This window comes from Emys orbicularis, chromosome 1, assembly GCF_028017835.1.
Source record: "Emys orbicularis isolate rEmyOrb1 chromosome 1, rEmyOrb1.hap1, whole genome shotgun sequence".
In the NCBI taxonomy this organism is placed as follows: domain Eukaryota; kingdom Metazoa; phylum Chordata; order Testudines; family Emydidae; genus Emys; species Emys orbicularis.
In genome coordinates, this window is record NC_088683.1 from 14,844,026 (window position 1) to 14,861,733 (window position 17,708).

Genomic DNA, 17,708 nt, shown 5'->3' on the forward strand with positions numbered 1-17,708 from the left:
TGAATGAGCCCTCGATGGTGTGGCTGATGTGGTTGGGTCCTCTGATGGTGTCGCCAGAGTAGATATGGGGACAGAGTAGGCAACGAGGTTTGCTACAGGGATTGGTTCCTGGGTTGGTGTTTCTGTGGTGTGGTGTGTAGTTGCTGGTGAGTATTTGCTTCAGGTTGGGGGGTTGTCTGTAAGCGAGGACTGGCCTGCCTCCCAAGGTCTGTGAGAGTGAGGGATCATTTTCCAGGATAGGTTGTAGATTGTGGATAATGCGCTGGAGAGGTTTTAGCTGGGGGCTGCATGTGATGGCCAGTGGTGTTCTGTTATTGTCCTTGTTGGGCCTGTCCTGTAGTAGATGATTTCTGGGTACCCGTCTTGCTCTGTCATTGAACAAAAAAACTTCAGAAACAGACTTCAAAGAGAAACAGCAGAACTAAAATTCATTTGCAAATTTAACACCATTAATCTGGGCTTGAATAGGGACTGGGAGTGGCTGGCTCATTACAGAAGCAGCTTTTCCTCTCCTGGAATTGACACCTCCTCATCTATTATTGGGAGTGGACTACATCCACCCTGATTGAATTGGTCCTGTCAACACTGGTTTTCCACTTGCGAAGTAACTCCCTGCTCTCCCTGTGTCAGTGCCTGCATCTGTAACTTTCACTCTATGCATCTGAAGAAGTGAGGTTTTTACCCACGAAAGCTTATGCCCAAATAAATCTGTTAGTCTTTAAGGTGCCACCAGACTCCTTGTTGTTTTTGTAGATACAGACTAACACGGCTACCCCCTGATACTTGATACCATATCAGTTTAACAGCTGTGGCCCAAATTGCCAGAAGTGTATGTGCACTAGTACTTATGTACTTTTGCACATAACACCCAATGGGTGTGAATAAACTAGGTACTCTCAGTCGCATATTTATGTATGAGCCACCTCAAGATGTCCATATGTTTTGTGTTCACAGACTTTGGGACATTTGATTATATACATATAGAATTTCCATTGCTGACCAATTCATCTAGGGTTACATGATTCACACACGGAACAGGCAATACATTCTCCAGGGTATATTTTTATAAGTTGTGAGCAATTACTCCCTTTACACCAAATGCCACGATTATTTAATTAATAATACTACTTAGCACTTTTATGACAATTTTTTCATCTTCAAAGAGATTTACAGGCATTATATAGCTAATCCTTACAGCACCTGTTCAAGGCAGTATTATTATGAGTTAAGTATTATTATCTCTGTTTTCCAAATGAGCAAAGAGCGGCAGAAAGGTTAAGTAAATTTCCCAAAGCTACAGAAAGCGTAATGTCAGGTTTGGGATTAGGACTCAGTTCCCGTACCCGTGCTCTGTGCTCAGGTCACAAAATATCTAAAAATATTTGGCCTGGTGAAGAGTCAGTGTTTCAAAAACTGGCAGAAGATGGATAATTCTGCCACCTGATTTCCCTTTTGCCATTGCAACTCGGCAGCTATGTGCTTAAGGTTGTCCGCTGCCCTTGGCTATTACTTGCCAAATGCTCAAGCAACAGAAAATAGCTCTGCAAAATATTAACTCTGAAGCTGGAAACATCGACACAATTACAGTTAAAGGTCACCCAATTGTTTTTGCTAAATTTCAGAATTTGATTGGCATCACTGTTTTTCTGCCATTACACCAACCTCCCTGCAAAATTCTCGCGATGATGCTTTAAGAAATTAAGCCCCTGATTCAGCAAAATATTTTAACATGTGCTTTACTTTAAGCATATGAATCTATTCATAGATTCATAGATTCTAGGACTGGAAGGGACCTCGAGAGGTCATCGAGTCCAGTCCCCTGCCCGCATGGCAGGACCAAATACTGTCTAGACCATCCCTGATAGACATTTATCTAACCTACTCTTAAATATCTCCAGAGATGGAGATTCCACAACCTCCCTAGGCAATTTATTCCAGTGTTTAACCACCATGACAGTTAGGAACTTTTTCCTAATGTCCAACCTAAACCTCCCTTGCTGCAGTTTAAGCCCATTGCTTCTTGTTCTATCCTTAGAGGCTAAGGTGAACAAGTTTTCTCCCTCCTCCTTATGACACCCTTTTAGATACCTGAAAACTGCTATCATGTCCCCTCTCAGTCTTCTCTTTTCCAAACTAAACAAACCCAATGCTTTCAGCCTTCCTTCATAGGTCATGTTCTCAAGACCTTTAATCATTCTTGTTGCTCTTCTCTGGACCCTCTCCAATTTCTCCACATCTTTCTTGAAATGTGGTGCCCAGAACTGGACACAATACTCCAGCTGAGGCCTAACCAGAGCAGAGTAGAGCGGAAGAATGACTTCTCGTGTCTTGCTCACAACACACCTGTTAATACATCCCAGAATCATGTTTGCTTTTTTTGCAACAGCATCACACTGTTGACTCATATTTAGCTTGTGGTCCACTATAACCCCTAGATCCCTTTTTGCCGTACTCCTTCCTAGACAGTCTCTTCCCATTCTGTATGTGTGAAACTGATTTTTTCTTCCTAAGTGGAGCACTTTGCATTTGTCTTTGTTAAACTTCATCCTGTTTAACTCAGACCATTTCTCCAATTTGTCCAGATCATTTTGAATTATGACCCTGTCCTCCAAAGCAGTTGCAATCCCTCCCAGTTTGGTATCATCCGCAAACTTAATAAGCGAACTTTCTATGCCAATATCTAAGTCGTTAATGAAGATATTGAACAGAGCCGGTCCCAAAACAGACCCCTGCGGAACCCCACTTGTTATGCCTTTCCAGCAGGATTGGGAACCATTAATAACAACTCTCTGAATACGGTTATCCAGCCAGTTATAGTAGCCTCATCTAAATTGTATTTGCCTAGTTTATTGATAAGAATATCATGCGAGACCATATCAAATGCCTTACTAAAGTCTAGGTATACCACATCCACAGCTTCTCCCTTATCCACAAGACTCGTTATCCTATCAAAGAAAGCTATCAGATTGGTTTGACACGATTTGTTCTTTACAAATCCATGCTGGCTATTCCCTATCATCTTACCACCTTCCAAGTGTTTGCAGATGATTTCCTTAATTACTTGCTCCATTATCTTCCCTGGCACAGAAGTTAAACTAACTGGTCTGTAGTTTCCTGGGTTGCTTTTATTTCCCTTTTTATAGATGGGCACTATATTTGCCCTTTTCCAGTCTTCTGGAATCTCTCCCATCTCCCACGATTTTCCAAAGATAATAGCTAGAGGCTCAGATACCTCCTCTATTAGCTCCTTGAGTATTCTAGGATGCATTTCATCAGGCCCTGGTGACTTGCAGGCATCTAACTTCTCTAAGTGATTTTTAACTTGTTCTTTTTTTATTTTATCTGCTAAACCTATGTACAAATGTGATTGAATGGCGATCCCTGGATTCGAGGCTGATCTCTACCACAGATTTACATATGGGTTCTGAGATGACTCAGGAGTTCGATCCTGGAACCGCAAATCCACCCGCAGTAGGTACAAACATTTTGTGGCAGGCCAGCGGCCTGCTGGGAGAAAGTTATTTCTTTTTCCTTCCTCCTCTCTCTCTCTTTTCAGCTTCCAGGGCAAGGCGCTTCTTCTCGAAGCGGGCCACTGCCTGATAGAGGGCATGGCGCCACTGGGGTTGGTTGGTGGCTTGCTCTTCCCAGCTTGTGATGTCCACATCGGTTTTCTTAAGATACACTTTCAGTGTGTCTTTGTGGCATTTCCTCTGACCACTGTGGGATCTCTGACCAGGGGTGTTCTGAGAGTAGAGGACTTGTTTTGGGAGGTGAGAGTCTGGCATCTGCACACAATGTCCAGCCCAGTGAAGTTGGTGCAGGAGGATCATTGCTTCAATGCTGGTGACATTGGCTTCAGTGAGAATGCTGGCATTAGTGTGGTGATCTTGCCACTTGACGTGAAGGAACTTCCGGAGGCATCATTGGTGGCACCTCTCCAAACTCTTGAGGTGCTGTCGATAGGTCACCCAGGTTTCGCATCCATAGAGGAGTGTTGGAACAACAATTGTCTTATAGACCTGGATCTTGGTGTTCTGCCATGGGTCACAGTCCGTGAAAAAACGCGTCGGAGCAATTTCCCAAAGGAAGCATTTGAGCACTGGACCCTGCGCTGGAGCTCACTGTTGATTTTTGCATTTTGAGAAAGTTGGCTACCAAGGTAGCAAAAGTGCTCAACTGTCTCCAAAATCTGACCCTCGATGGTGTTTTGTGGTGGGTCATGTGCAAGGCCTGATAAAACACTTTAGTCTTCTCAATATTGATACAATTGCATACAAATGTATGCATTTGTCAAACCTGCATGCTCTCTTATATGGATCTGAAACATGGGCATTGCTTAGACATCAGGAGCCTGGAGGCATTACGTATGCGTTGCCAGAAGCGACTACAGGGTATAAAGTGGTTTGACTTTATCAGTAATAGGGATGTATTATTGAGAGCTGGCCTTGGGAGGACTGGAGTCATCACTGGCCATTACCGCTGCCCTTTTTCAGTCATGTAACCTGCCTCAGAGACAAAGTCTTTGCACATCGAGCTCTGAAGATCAGACTTGAGGCTAGGCGAAGACACTATCTGGTCATGGACTGGTAGCAGCCACGCAATTGCCCACGATCAATCTGGTTGCACCAGATCAGCCATAACCCTGTGGAGCTCGTAGATGCTTGGAATAAAGCTGTACTTTGGGGTCATGGACACTGGGTGCTATGGACCTCCGCTGTCTAAGAGTACTGTTGTTGTTTACTGGAAGCACTTGCTAAATTCCTATTGACATCTGCTCATACATAAAGTTAGGCATGTCAGTTAAAGTTAGACGGGGTGTAAATATTTTGCCTAGTCGGGGTCTAAATAATAGAGGTTGTGTTTGTGCCATTAGTAGCAGTTATACCACTCTGATTTCAGAAGTTAAGAAGAGCTAGGCCTGATTTTGTTCCTTAATGAGCACTTTTCCTCCTGAAGACTAAATCTGGCATACAGTTACTCCCCACTGGCCAAATGCCCTGTGACATACCAGTTACTCCACATCCTATACTGTATTACTCAGGGCTTGCTCAGACCTTGCCTTCTATATCCTACATACCAGGAAAAAGAATGCCATGCTGTGAGCAGAGAGTAGATATATTAAGGGAAATTCTCCATGTGCCAGTGCTGACTTGATCACTCACAGTGCTGAACGAATAAGGAAGAATCTGAGATCTAGCTTCAGCCCCCTCCCTAATTCGCCTCATTATTATCTATTATTTGAATGACAGTAGTACTGAGAGGCCAGGATATTCTAGGCACTGCACAGACACATAGGAAGAGAAAGCCCCGCCCTGTGGTTACAGCCAGGATAGATACTGACAACTCTTTCCCCGAATGTAACATTATGTCTGAACTGAGCTGATCACATTGACTGGGATTGAACCAGAAAATAACATATTTGGGATCCAGTCCTGCACCCAAATCTACTATTGAAGTCAGTGGGGTGTGGCAGATTGGATTGGGCCCCTGATATCCTTTGAAACTAGAGCTCAATTCAGCTTAAGCATAAAACAAATGGCATCCTTTAAATAGAAATAAACGGCATGGCTACACATTTTATAATAACTAAAAAAGAGGGATTTTATATGGGCATCGTATTGCATAACAGGCAATAATCCTAATAGAATTACCAACATTATGGGCTGCTAAAGGGACAGTTAGTAGCTTGTCTAGCCAACACTTATGTAATTTACTCTGTGTCTATTTAGCCTTGATATACTGCCTAGGTCAATTACTGTGCTATTTTACTAGCTTACTGCTTCCTGAGTTATAAAGGAGAAAAGTGTGCTTCACGAGCAATGACCTCTCCTGGTCAAGCTTCTCTCTCATGAAACTCGGTGGTGTCATGTATTAATAGAGAGAGTTGAGCTGTTAATATCAGTAGTTAATTGGCAAAGTGCATAGGATGCAGATATTTAAATATAGAATGTGGAGATTTGAGAAAAGCTGGAATGCATAGAGCAGGCGATAAGGATTATTATTAGAATAGGTTAATGAGTCCACTTTCCCCCCCCTCCTTCTAAATTGGCCAGAAGGGAGTGCTACAGGGCAGGTAAGCCTTGTGGCAGAGATATTTAAGATAATCAGCTATATTTATTCAGAAAAACGTATAAAGATCAGGTGAGGCTGTAAGTCATTGCAGAATTTGGCTTCCTGTGTGCTTAGTTTTCTTCAAACTGCATGATGAAGCTGCCATAAACTTCGCTTTTGATTTTATAAGTTGTGTAGTTATTTTCACGTTGCCCTTAGTAAACAGATTAGTGACTATAGTGAAGTGTTAAAATATTTTGGCCAGGCATAAGGTAATCCTTCCTGAAAACCAGCTAACAAAAGGTGCCAATAAATTATCTATTTTTAAATAGGCATTTGCGAGAGACAAGATGAGACAAATTATTCCTTTTAAGAAGTTTCCAGTGCAATAAAATTTTACACCCACCATACAACATATAATATTTATATATGTGTGTCTGTCTTTTTTAAAAACTTACCCTTTGCCAAGTTACAAAGTACAACTTGTCAAAGTTACATCAAGTTTGTAAATCTCCTTTTAAATGAAATTTGTCAGACATCAGACTTTGCTTGATCTAGGCAGGATACTCATTTGGCAGAGGTTTTTGGAATACAAGTCTCTGTATCATTTTTCTCTGTTTCTCAGCCTTTATAGGTAGTTGATAAATCAGGCAGGTTGTAGATGTGAATGTTATTTAATGGTATCTACTAAACTTTTCCTATGCACTGTAGCAATCAGTAGATATAAAAGGAAAGTAAAAATGGATTGGTAATTTTTCCAAGGCAATGATATGGACCCATTATTTATTTTCTTTTAAATATAGATGAGTTCATGTATCTGTTTTTCCCATGACCTGATTAAGGGCTGAATGCTACTCCCATTGACGCCAGTGGAAAACCCATCCATCCCTTCCCCATCCACTGACTTCAGTGGGACCAGTGGAAGGCTCACATTCATTTGGATGCTAACTAAGGGTACGTCTACACTACCCGCTGGATCGGCGGGTAGCGATCGGTCTATCGGGGATCGATTTACCGCATGTAGTGTAAACGTGATAAATCGATCCCCGATCGCTCTCCCGTCGACTGCTGAACTCCAGTTCGGCGAGAGGTGGAACCAAAGTCGATGGGGGAGCGGTGGCCGTCGATCCCGCGCCGCGAGGACGTGAAGTAAGTGATTTTAAGTCGATCTAAGATACGTCAACTTCAGCTACGCTATTCTCGTAGCTGAAGTTGCGTATCTTAGATCGATTCCTCCCCCCCCCCCAATGTAGACCAGGCCTCAGTATAAATCAAGCTGTCCAGGTGGTGTAAATAGTCATAGCTCCATTGGTTTCAATGGAACTAGGACAATTTATGCCAGCTCAGGGTCTTCCCCCCAAGAGTTTAGGGCCTCGTTCTGATCCCACTGCAGTCAATGGAGTAGGTCTTTGTGCTTAGAGCCCATCCTGACTCCCACTGAAGTCAATAGGAGCCTGGAAGTTGACTTTAGTAGGAATTGGATCAGGCCTTCAGTCACGAATCTAGTGCATTCATGACTGAGGGTACATATGCACCGCAAATTAAAGTGTAATTGTAGCACAAGTAGGCATTCCTGCACTAGCTTTAATCTACCTAGTGTGGGAAACAATAGGAGTGAAAATATGGCAGTGTGGGCTAGCTGTCTGGGCAAGCTGTGTGACCGTGGGTCTGTACTTGGGTTGTAGGCCTGAACCAGGATCCACTCTGCTGTATCTTCAGGGCTATTGTTATCTCACTAGCCTAAATCTCACCTTGATTTGTGGGGTCGACATCCCCTAGACACCTGACTATATGGAGAGTTAGTACATGGAAGCTGGGGTGTGAATCCACCTCTCACTAGCCAGCCACACACTAACTGGCTGTTCACATCATGCACTAAAACTTCCGTCGTGCGCTCTGACCTAATGCTGGTTGAAATACCAGTCTGTCAAAGCTCACCACACAACTTTTAGCGCATAGTAGCAGTGTTTGCACTGCTAGTCAGTGCGCAGCATGCTGGGGTGCTATAGATTTACACCCCAGTTTGCCATGCACTATCTCTGTCTGGACAAGCACTTACTGTGGGCAGAACCCCTTTGTCATTAGTAAGGGTTTTTGTGGGCCCAGGGGTCTGCCCATGCAAAGTCAGTGTATGCAGTCAATTGCAGATTCAGGGCCTAATTTAGTACATACTTAAATCCATTGCTGTTTTCTTCTCTCTTTTCCTGTAACTTCTGGGCTGCGTAGTACATGTGTCATGTGATGGGTTCCACCATAAACTCAATAATCTTTTCTATTGCAGGTAATTATTTTTTTGACATCTCTTTAATCTTGAAAGGATAGCAATTTGATCTCTAATCCTGCTTTATGGAGGTAGCTAATTGCATATTTTGCCAAGCACTTGGGCTTTCTTCCTCATAATGTTTGTTCTGAATGCTACATGAAAGCCATTTATGATGTACTTTACCAGCCAAATATATGTAATATTACATATTATTAGCATGCAATTTAAGAGCATGCTTTTGTTGTTCTTCAGCCAAAAGCAAATAACTCTTTCCGCTTGCATCATAAAAGAGGGTTACAGAACTTTCCAATCATGTTGTCCAGCCCTATAACCTTTCCTACCCAAGTTACTACTTCTCAAAATAATGATAACAAGAATCTGTTTTCAGATGTGGGAGCCACAACTGGATGCCCAAACCCTGTATTTGGATGCTCAAGACAGCATTTAGATGTTTAAAATTGGTATTTACACACTCCAGTATAGTTCAGAAGAATGTTTTCCCTCAATGCCCACCTCCTTTTCAGACTGGACACCCACCAGCCACACAAGTTTTCCATTGTGTGTCAAGAGATCTGTGGTGGTGAATCCCATTAGTTAAGTAAGTAACATGAGAAGAACCCACAATACTATTTTTTATGTTTATCCTCTGCAAGAATTGAGCAGGAATATGATGTATTTCATGCTTCTAAACTAGAGTAAAATGATGATGTTGAAACATAAGCTTTTTTCATTTTGTCTTGACCTGAACTTAAGAATTTGACAGGTCCCATCCGCCCTCTCTCCCCCTCACCCCAAGTTTTAGATTTCAACAATACATATGGCAATTATACATAAAAGATCCAGTTGGAAAGGCAATGAATGTCTTGTTGATGACATTCCAGTGACAAGTGAAGTTAACAAGGTTTGCAAAAAGTAGCTTGTTTCAAACGACTTATTGAAAATGTACAAGGGCTGTCAGTTTTGTTAATGCAACAACCTTAGGAAAACTTTTTTTCTTTTGTTCTTTCTTTTTGAAGCCACAAATATGTTATGAATAAACTACTGAATAGATTTAATAAAGAACCTTTGTCCCAGATGCCCAGACATAATTTATAATTACTATGCTACATAAAGTGTGCTATTGCTAGTTGACTTGACTTTATTTTGCTATAATGACTAGATATTATTCTTTGAGTAGCTGGGAATAAATTGCCATTAACCAATTAATGTCCTATAGGACACTGATACCAGCACAGCTCCTTCTCCCATTTGAGCAAGGTGAGCAAAATGTTTGGTTTGTATAGTAAAGGGTTTAGAATAGCTTTTGTAGGCCTGTCTTGAATGCCTGCTGAAAAGATTTGGAAGGAGGTCTTTAATTTTTAACATGTTGGAACCCTGTGTTTTTTCAGTTCACGTACAGCCATCAGAGGCCACTTTGTCCTCTGCTCTGTAGTGTGAGTGTATTTGGGTACTGCAGCAAGACATTGCAAGGATGAGAAACAATGTCTTTAATGCTGAAGATTTCATCCATGACAATTAGGATTCCTTTTTCCAGTGACTGCATTTTCACCTTCAAACCCCAAAGGTCATTGAGAGGTAATGTTTTCATTAAAACATACCTGTTAAGGTGACCTAAGCCTTAACATAAACAAAGTCTTTTAAATGCAGACACCTGAAATACCTGGTTTTCAATCCTGGCTCCAGTGTTTGAGTCTGAAAAGGTGAATAAGGCATACCAAATTCCTTTGTAGCCCAGTCTTCTAACCCTAAAGTACTTGCTTGAGATAGATTTCTTCTTAGAGACTGTTCCACTTTAAAACAATTATTCAGGTGCCAAAACCTTAGCTTCTTAGCAAATTTTAAACACATGAAAACCTTTTAAAATATATCAAAGCTTTTAAGGACAAAAATTAGATCAGCCTTTTGCTTCTTGATACGTTTCCAATGCTGTGTTTACTGTAAAAAAGTGTAAAATGAGTTCTAACAGTAGGGAAGGGAACCCTGTAGTATGATACAAACTTACAGCTTAGTCCTGGCCATTGATCCATGGAGAAACTGGACCAGAGTCTCACATGGTGTAAATCAGTATGTCATTACTGAAGTCAATTTACACCAGCTGAGGATCTGGCCCCAAAACTATGGCATTCACGGAGAATTATACGCGTGGAACATGAGTCATACTGGTGACTATATATCTGGTAATATATTTTTATATTATTTATTGTGTATGATGAAAAATATGAAAAGTTAGGTAAAGCAGCAGCCCCCCTCCTCCACATTTCTCAGCACCCCACTCCTTGTGTTTCATTCAAGCTCTCCTAGAAGACAGCTATGAGATTTTAGTTCCTTCCACTTCAAAATGAAGAGGAATCAATTAAGGCCTTCCACCACCACCTCTTCCTCCTCACCTCCCTAGACCCAAGTTATTTTTCAAGTGAGTTTCGTGATCTGAACATATGATTTGCATTTATTTTTAAGTCTCAGAAGCTTGTGTCTATTATGTAGGTAACTGTGGGCAGCAGGGTGTGTGTATGTGTGTGGGGAGAGGTGTTTCCCCAACGAGATCTCTGATTTTATAGTTGAGTTGCAAACTGCTAAAAATAAGGGCTTACATGGAAATGCTGACAACTGCAGCAGGGCTAGGTAGCACTTTTCTAACACACAAAGAACCATTTCTGAGCCTTTCGTTTTGATATCACTGGTTGCTAACTGCTGAAAGTTGTCACCATTTGCGGGCTGTTTGGTGAAAGAAATGGGGTATTTCCCTGTGGACACGTGTCCACATTAAAAAAAAAATAAATCACCAGCACAATTGACCCTGATTGATAAGCTTGTCAATTCCACCCAGGAGACAGCATGGTTTAATGGATAGGGGAATTGGCTTTACAGTCAGGAAATCTGTGTTCTGTTCCCAGCTATGCAACGCTGGGCAAGTCATTTCCTCTGTTACATTTTGTCTTTCTTGTCTCTTTAGATCGCAAGCCTAATTGGAGCCGCTGGCCACTACTGCAATACAAATAAATAATAAGGGACTAAGGATTAAATGAGCCATGAACAATAAGGCTCAGATCCACAGAGGGACTTAGGAACTGCAACACTGAGTGTCATGGTGCCTAGAAAGGCACAGAAACAAAGCCTCAGTTAGGCTCCTAGTCTCCATCTGCAAAGCCTGAGTTAGGCTCCTAGGCCCCCCATACAATGAATGGAGAGAGATGGTGTCTTAGAACAGTGGTTCTCAAAGCCGGTCCGCCACTTGTTCAGGGAAAGCCCCTGGCGGGCCGGGCCGCTTTGTTTACCTCCCGTGTCTGCAGGTTCGGCTGATCGCGGCTCCCACTGGCTGCGGTTCGCCGCTCCGAGTCCAGGTCAATGGGGGCGGCGGGAAGGGCGGCCAGCACATCCCTTGGCCCGCGCCGCTTCCCGCAGCCCCCATTGGCCTGGAACCACGAACCGCGGCCAGTGGGAGCTGCGATCGGCCAAGCCTGCAGATACGGCTGGTAAACAAACCGGCCCGCCAGGGGCTTTCCCTGAACAAGCGGCGGACCGGCTTTGAGAACCACTGCTTTAGAATGTGATCCACAAAGGCCAGCATGCTGGGTGGGGAGCTGCCCAAGCTAGCCAATGGGAGATGCCTATCAGAGGGGTGTGTGCTAAGCCCCACCCCCGTCTCAGAGATAGCTGCATCCCGGACTTAGGTACCTATGTCAGTTTAGCGATCCACGAATCGGAACCCGCCGCCTGGAGTCTGATGGCTTAGGCGCCTAAGGTGTTTCTTGCTGGAATGAGTCAGGTGCCTGCCTCACTCCCCATGAAACAGCCAGAGGAGGAAGAGGTGTTGCTGCACTTATAACTTTTAGCCCAGTGGTTACAGCATTCAGCTGGGATGTGGATGACCCAGGATCAGATGTCCAGACAGGATTGGAACAGGGATTGCCAACCTCTCTGGAGCATGCTCTGACCACCGAGCGATGGGATGTTCTGATGTGGGGCTTCCTCGGCCTCTCTTGTGGAAGCTGTTCCACTGTGGATAAATTATGAGAGAGTGATTGGAGCAGGGGGACTGGCTGTTGAGTTCTCCCAGCTCCGAGGCGGGTGCCCTGACCACTGGACTACGTTCATCCTCTCGCTTTCTGGCCCAATGACTCTTCCATTGTGGATAAATGTTTAAAGAGCCATTGGGCCAGAGAGGGGGAGAGGGGATGAAAGACTTGCAAGCTCTTGCAAGCTGCTGAACGCCCCGAAGGCCCACTGACTCGACCTGGTGGTTGAATTTGTAACCTGGACATATGTAATTAACCACATAAGGAGAAATGGGGACTGGCAATGGGATTATGGCACCTTTTTACTCCCTATCTCATCATTCCAAACCTGCTGCACATCAGCATGACACAAAGTCCTCACTGTTAGTCCAGATGTTAGTGGTCAGGTGTCCGCCTCACAAAAATCTCTTTTCAGAATTGACATAGCACGTTTGTTGCCAGTCTCAGCTGAGAGGCCAAGGACTGAATGGGGATAAAGAGTAATAACACCAAGCTGTTATACGGCACTTTTCATCAGTAGATCTCAAAGTGCTTTACAAAGGAGCTCAGTATATCACCCATTTTACAGATGGGGAAACTGAGGCACAGCAAGGTAAAGCAATTTGCACAAGTACAGCCAGGAATAGATACCAGGTCTCCTGAGTCCCAGGCCAGTGCTCTCCCCCCTAGGCTACTCCTCATTCTTCTCAGAGGTAGCCCTGCCAGAGATGAGGCACTTTGGAGAGGAAACTTGCACTACCATTGCCCATCCTGACCTGAGGATAACTTGAGAATTTCAGTCACTCTCTCCATCTGTCCAAATCATCAGGTGCTTTCCTGAGCTCTCAGGGCTCAATCCTGCCAAGTGCTATGTGCCCTGGACTCCCATTGGCTCCCCAGGAGTTGAGCGCACTTAGTACTAGGAAGATAAGTGGACACATTTGTCGAACTTGGTCTCTTTAGGTCTGATGCCCTTCATCGGATGTGAATCGGCATAATTACTTTGCAGTCAGTAAAGTTTAACTCTGGATTATAGTCCTCTTGAGTTGTAAACTCTTTGGTGCAGAGATTGTCTGGATTTTGTTTCTTGTATAGCGCTGTGGGTGTTGTCGATTCTTGTCAAATAACAATGAAATAACTACGGTAATAAGAAGTCTAGAAGTGGATGCTCACATCAGTATTTAGATGCACAAAAGAAGCATTTCTGTTCCTGAGTGCTGATCTGGGAGTCCAAACAGGGGATTTTAATATGCTACTCTAGGGCTCATGTTTGAAACTTGAGGTTCATGTGTTAATTCACAGAAATTTTTCATTTAAAAAAGAAAAAAAGAACTGTGGTCCATAAAATGGCTGCTAGTGCTCCTGTTTGTTATTTTGCTTTGACTTTGTTGTAGCTTTGCATGTTTTGAGGGTAGGGGGTAAAACTCTTTGCTAGGTTCTTTTCTTATATGTTTCCTCCATTTCATGCTTGTAGTCTCAAACGCACTGAAAACAGATGTCTGTTTTCAAGGGCAGGTTTTATTTTTTTTGGCAATGTCAGACATTTTACAGTAGAAAACACAAAACAAAAACAAACCCAGTCATTTCTGATGTCTTCTATTTCCTTATCACCCCTCTTTTGTTATGCTTGCTAATCACAGTAACTGGGATTATTTTCAACACTCAGAGTGTTCCACACACACTCCCCCCCCCCCCCCCCCCCCCCCCAGCATCTGTTTATTTCACAGCAACACAAACCTCAGGAAGGGGGGGAAGTAGTTGCTCTTTCTTTTTTTCTTCTTTTTTCCTCCTCAAAGTGAAGAAATAAACATGCGGCTTCCACATTTGTGACATCAAACGGATGCTATTTATTTATTCACTCAAGGCGCAAGCCCTGATCAGAAGAGAATTTCTTTTTATGGGCTAAGGCGCAGAATTATTTCTAATAATAATAATGATTAACATGAAAAAAACATCCTCTTCAACATACTTAAAAGGGGGGAGGGAGGCAAACCCATGAACTAAGTTCTGCCCCCCCCTTCTTCAAACCATGATTTTAAATATATTATTAAATATCATTAATATTATTCATATAGTTGGCATTTTTAGTTTGACGGCTTTTAGTTTCCTTGTCCAGTGTTTTGGCATGGCAGAGACAGAGCCATTTTCATGTCTCTACCACATCACGTTCATCTTTGATTTTATTTATAATAAAAAATAACAGACAGGATGATTTTTTCCACTTGATTTTTTTTTTCTTCTGGATTGAAAGTGGAGCAGCCAGAGCTTCATTGCCCTTTAACATCCACCACTAGACGCCACGGTAAAATAAAGCAAAGTAAGAGTTTTGTTTCACTGGGACATCAGAGGGTAGGTCCAAGCTGCACAATTTTTTGAACCCACGTTTCAAAACAATGCCAAGCTCAGGCCTGTTTGGTTCTAGGAGTTTGATTTGGGCTGTTGTAGAGAAGAGAACCAACTGGGAATTTGGGAGTGTGCATCCATTCCTCTGTAATGGGGTGTGTAGACCACATAAGGACTGTGAAGGAAGGCTACTTGGCCAACACTACCTATCTCTCTTCACTACTTACTGACATGGCCCTCATTGCCATAATATATAAGCACCTCACAAACTTTTTTCCTGTTTCACCCTCAGAACACCCTTGGGAGGTAAGAATTATCCCCAGGTTACAGATGAGGAACTGAGACACAGAGACGCGAAGGCTCAGATCCTCAGAGATACATAGGCTCCTAACTTGTAGTGATTGGATCTGGGCCTAGATGCCCCAGTGACTTGCCCAAGGTGGTAGAGCAGGGACTGGAACCCATGTCACCAGCTTGTGCCCTAACCGCTTGATAATCCTTCAGAATCCCCATTTGCCTCATCAATCTTAACTGGAAAAGGATTGTGGTTACAGAAGGGAACCAGTCTGGAATTTAATAAGGCCCATTCTGTTGACCCTGATTAGAGTGGACTGGGACTCCTTTCTCTTCTCAACAGCAAGAGAGATGATAAAGACCCAGTTCCTGGAGTCATGTGATTATATGAGACTCTCAACATTCTGTCTGCCTGTCTGTCTCTCTCTCTTAAATCAGTTTCTAGTCCTTTGGTTGCAAAGAAGAGCTTGAAAATGTGACCTGAGTGCACCCTAAAAGCTCAAATGCCAGAAGGCAAATAAAAAGAACCCCAAATGTGTATATTTTAAAAGCCATTCTCATGATTTTGGGGGGTGAGCTCATGAGTTTTGAATTGGAAATAAACTGAATAGTTCCAAGATAATCTCTTTCTAAGATCCAGAGGAGCAGGTTTGCTAGGAAATGTACTTTCTTATGACAGTCAAGTCCTGGGCTTGGGGCAAGACATGCTGGGAAGTCAGGCCAAATACATAAACCTACAACTGGAGAGAGACCATGAGATAGACATGCTTTGTTGATGGTCTCTCCTGGAAACTATGGGCAACTGAATTCAGTTGCTTGGCATAGTTTTTGTGTGTGTGTGTGGGTTTTTTTTTTTAAAGAATACTTGAGCTTTGCAATGATTTAGTGGCAGACATCTATGATGCGTGTCTCAACTAATCTCTGAGAGACTGTGGATATGTGTTGCCCTCCTTCAATTGTCAATTTGAAAATAGAGCAACAGGCATGGGAAGATTTTGGTGAAAGAATTTCACAGATGTGCTTTTTTTTTTTTTGGCCCATTCCCCTCTCCATAGTTTTAGATGTTCAGACTGAGGGTTTGGGCATGCTTGCTTGTTGTTCGTATCCGTGAATATGTGGATATGTTATTGCAGCCATGACGATATGGAATTTCAGTTATATATATTTTTAGAATTCAGTTGAACAAATTATCTATTTGTTCCTCCCTTTTAATCTTGTATTTTGGTAGCAAGTAATGAATGTAAAACCAAAACATTTTGCCTAACATGCACAGCCAAATTCTGCCCTAACTTACAGTGATTCAACCACAATGAAACGAGCATTGAATTTGAACTAAGAGTTTATCTTACAGCATTATGGGCGTATATGATGATCATGGAAAATATCAATAGAAATTGGAATTCTTTGAATCTAGGTGTTTAAATACAACATAAGCAATGAAAAACTGGAGGTTTTTCTTCCTCTTTTAAACGAAGTGTTCAGTGAATTTTAGTTGGTTATTTAAGTACAATGAAAAGTCATAAAGTTAGTCCTGTGATCACATTTCCCAAAGTCATTTCTTTTATCAATAAAACTCCCCTCTTCTTCCTCTTCGTGTTAATCCCATCAATGGGGTCCAATCTACGAGTCCTCTCCCGCCGAGTTCTCTGTTAAATGTCATCCTCTATCACACTGCATGCTAACATGTCTTCTTTTATGACATATCACCACTTCTTCTAGGATCAGCCTCTCTGTCTTAATACAATTAATGAAATTCCCCCAAAGAGTGTACATATTCTGCCTTCAAGAGAAATGCACCTTTGTTGACTTGAATACCAAATAAAAGCCAGTATGTTAATGTGAAAAGATAAAACAAGACACTGAAATGTTTCATTTGGGTCAAAATGAGTTTATTTCCCAGGGCATAGAGAATCCCAGTTGGATTGGTTGCTGCAGTAACAGGAGAAACATGCAAACTGTACCCCTGATTAGAATCTGGGAGAGAGAGATAAAAGGTTGATCTGTGTGACAAGGGCTATTTGATGGACTATTAGATGGCACATTTGTATGTTTTCTTAAACCTCTCAGCTTCTGTTGCTGCTTTGTCATTGAAAAAGAAAATAATCTTTCCTTTTAAGTTAGTGTTTCTGGTAAACAAAATTGATGTGAACAAATATGTCAATTGCATTGATATTTTGCTTCAAGTCTACATGCAGTAATGAATATGTATACATGTATTTATACACACATACACCCACATTGTTACATAACAATCTGACCAGGTGTGTATATACACACAGAGGCAGATTATTATGCAATAATGTATGTGTGTGCACTTGTGTGTGTGTATTTATACACATACATTATTTCATGAAAATCTGGCCGTGCGTGACACACACATACATGCCAAATGTGCATGCAGTGGTATGTGTGTATAACACTGCCAGATTTTCAAAAGTCTTCAATGTGTTGGGTGTATCATGGGTGCTGAGTTCTTTGACACTCTGGTCTCTAACTTGTGGGACTACATGATGGTTTGATGATGTTATATTACTGTTTTATCACTATGACATTTGAGTGGCCACATTCGAGCGGCGAAGCAATGGATGAGTTATGCAGCTCATTACAAATGGGTCCCAGGAGGTACATATGATGGGAATGGACATGGTAAAGAGTGTAGGGGCCTGGGGCCTGGGCAGGGAGAAAAGAGCAGTCTATCCATGTTTAACATGTTACATTTTTAATATTTTCAGCATGGATAGAAGCCTGTCCATCACCCCTTC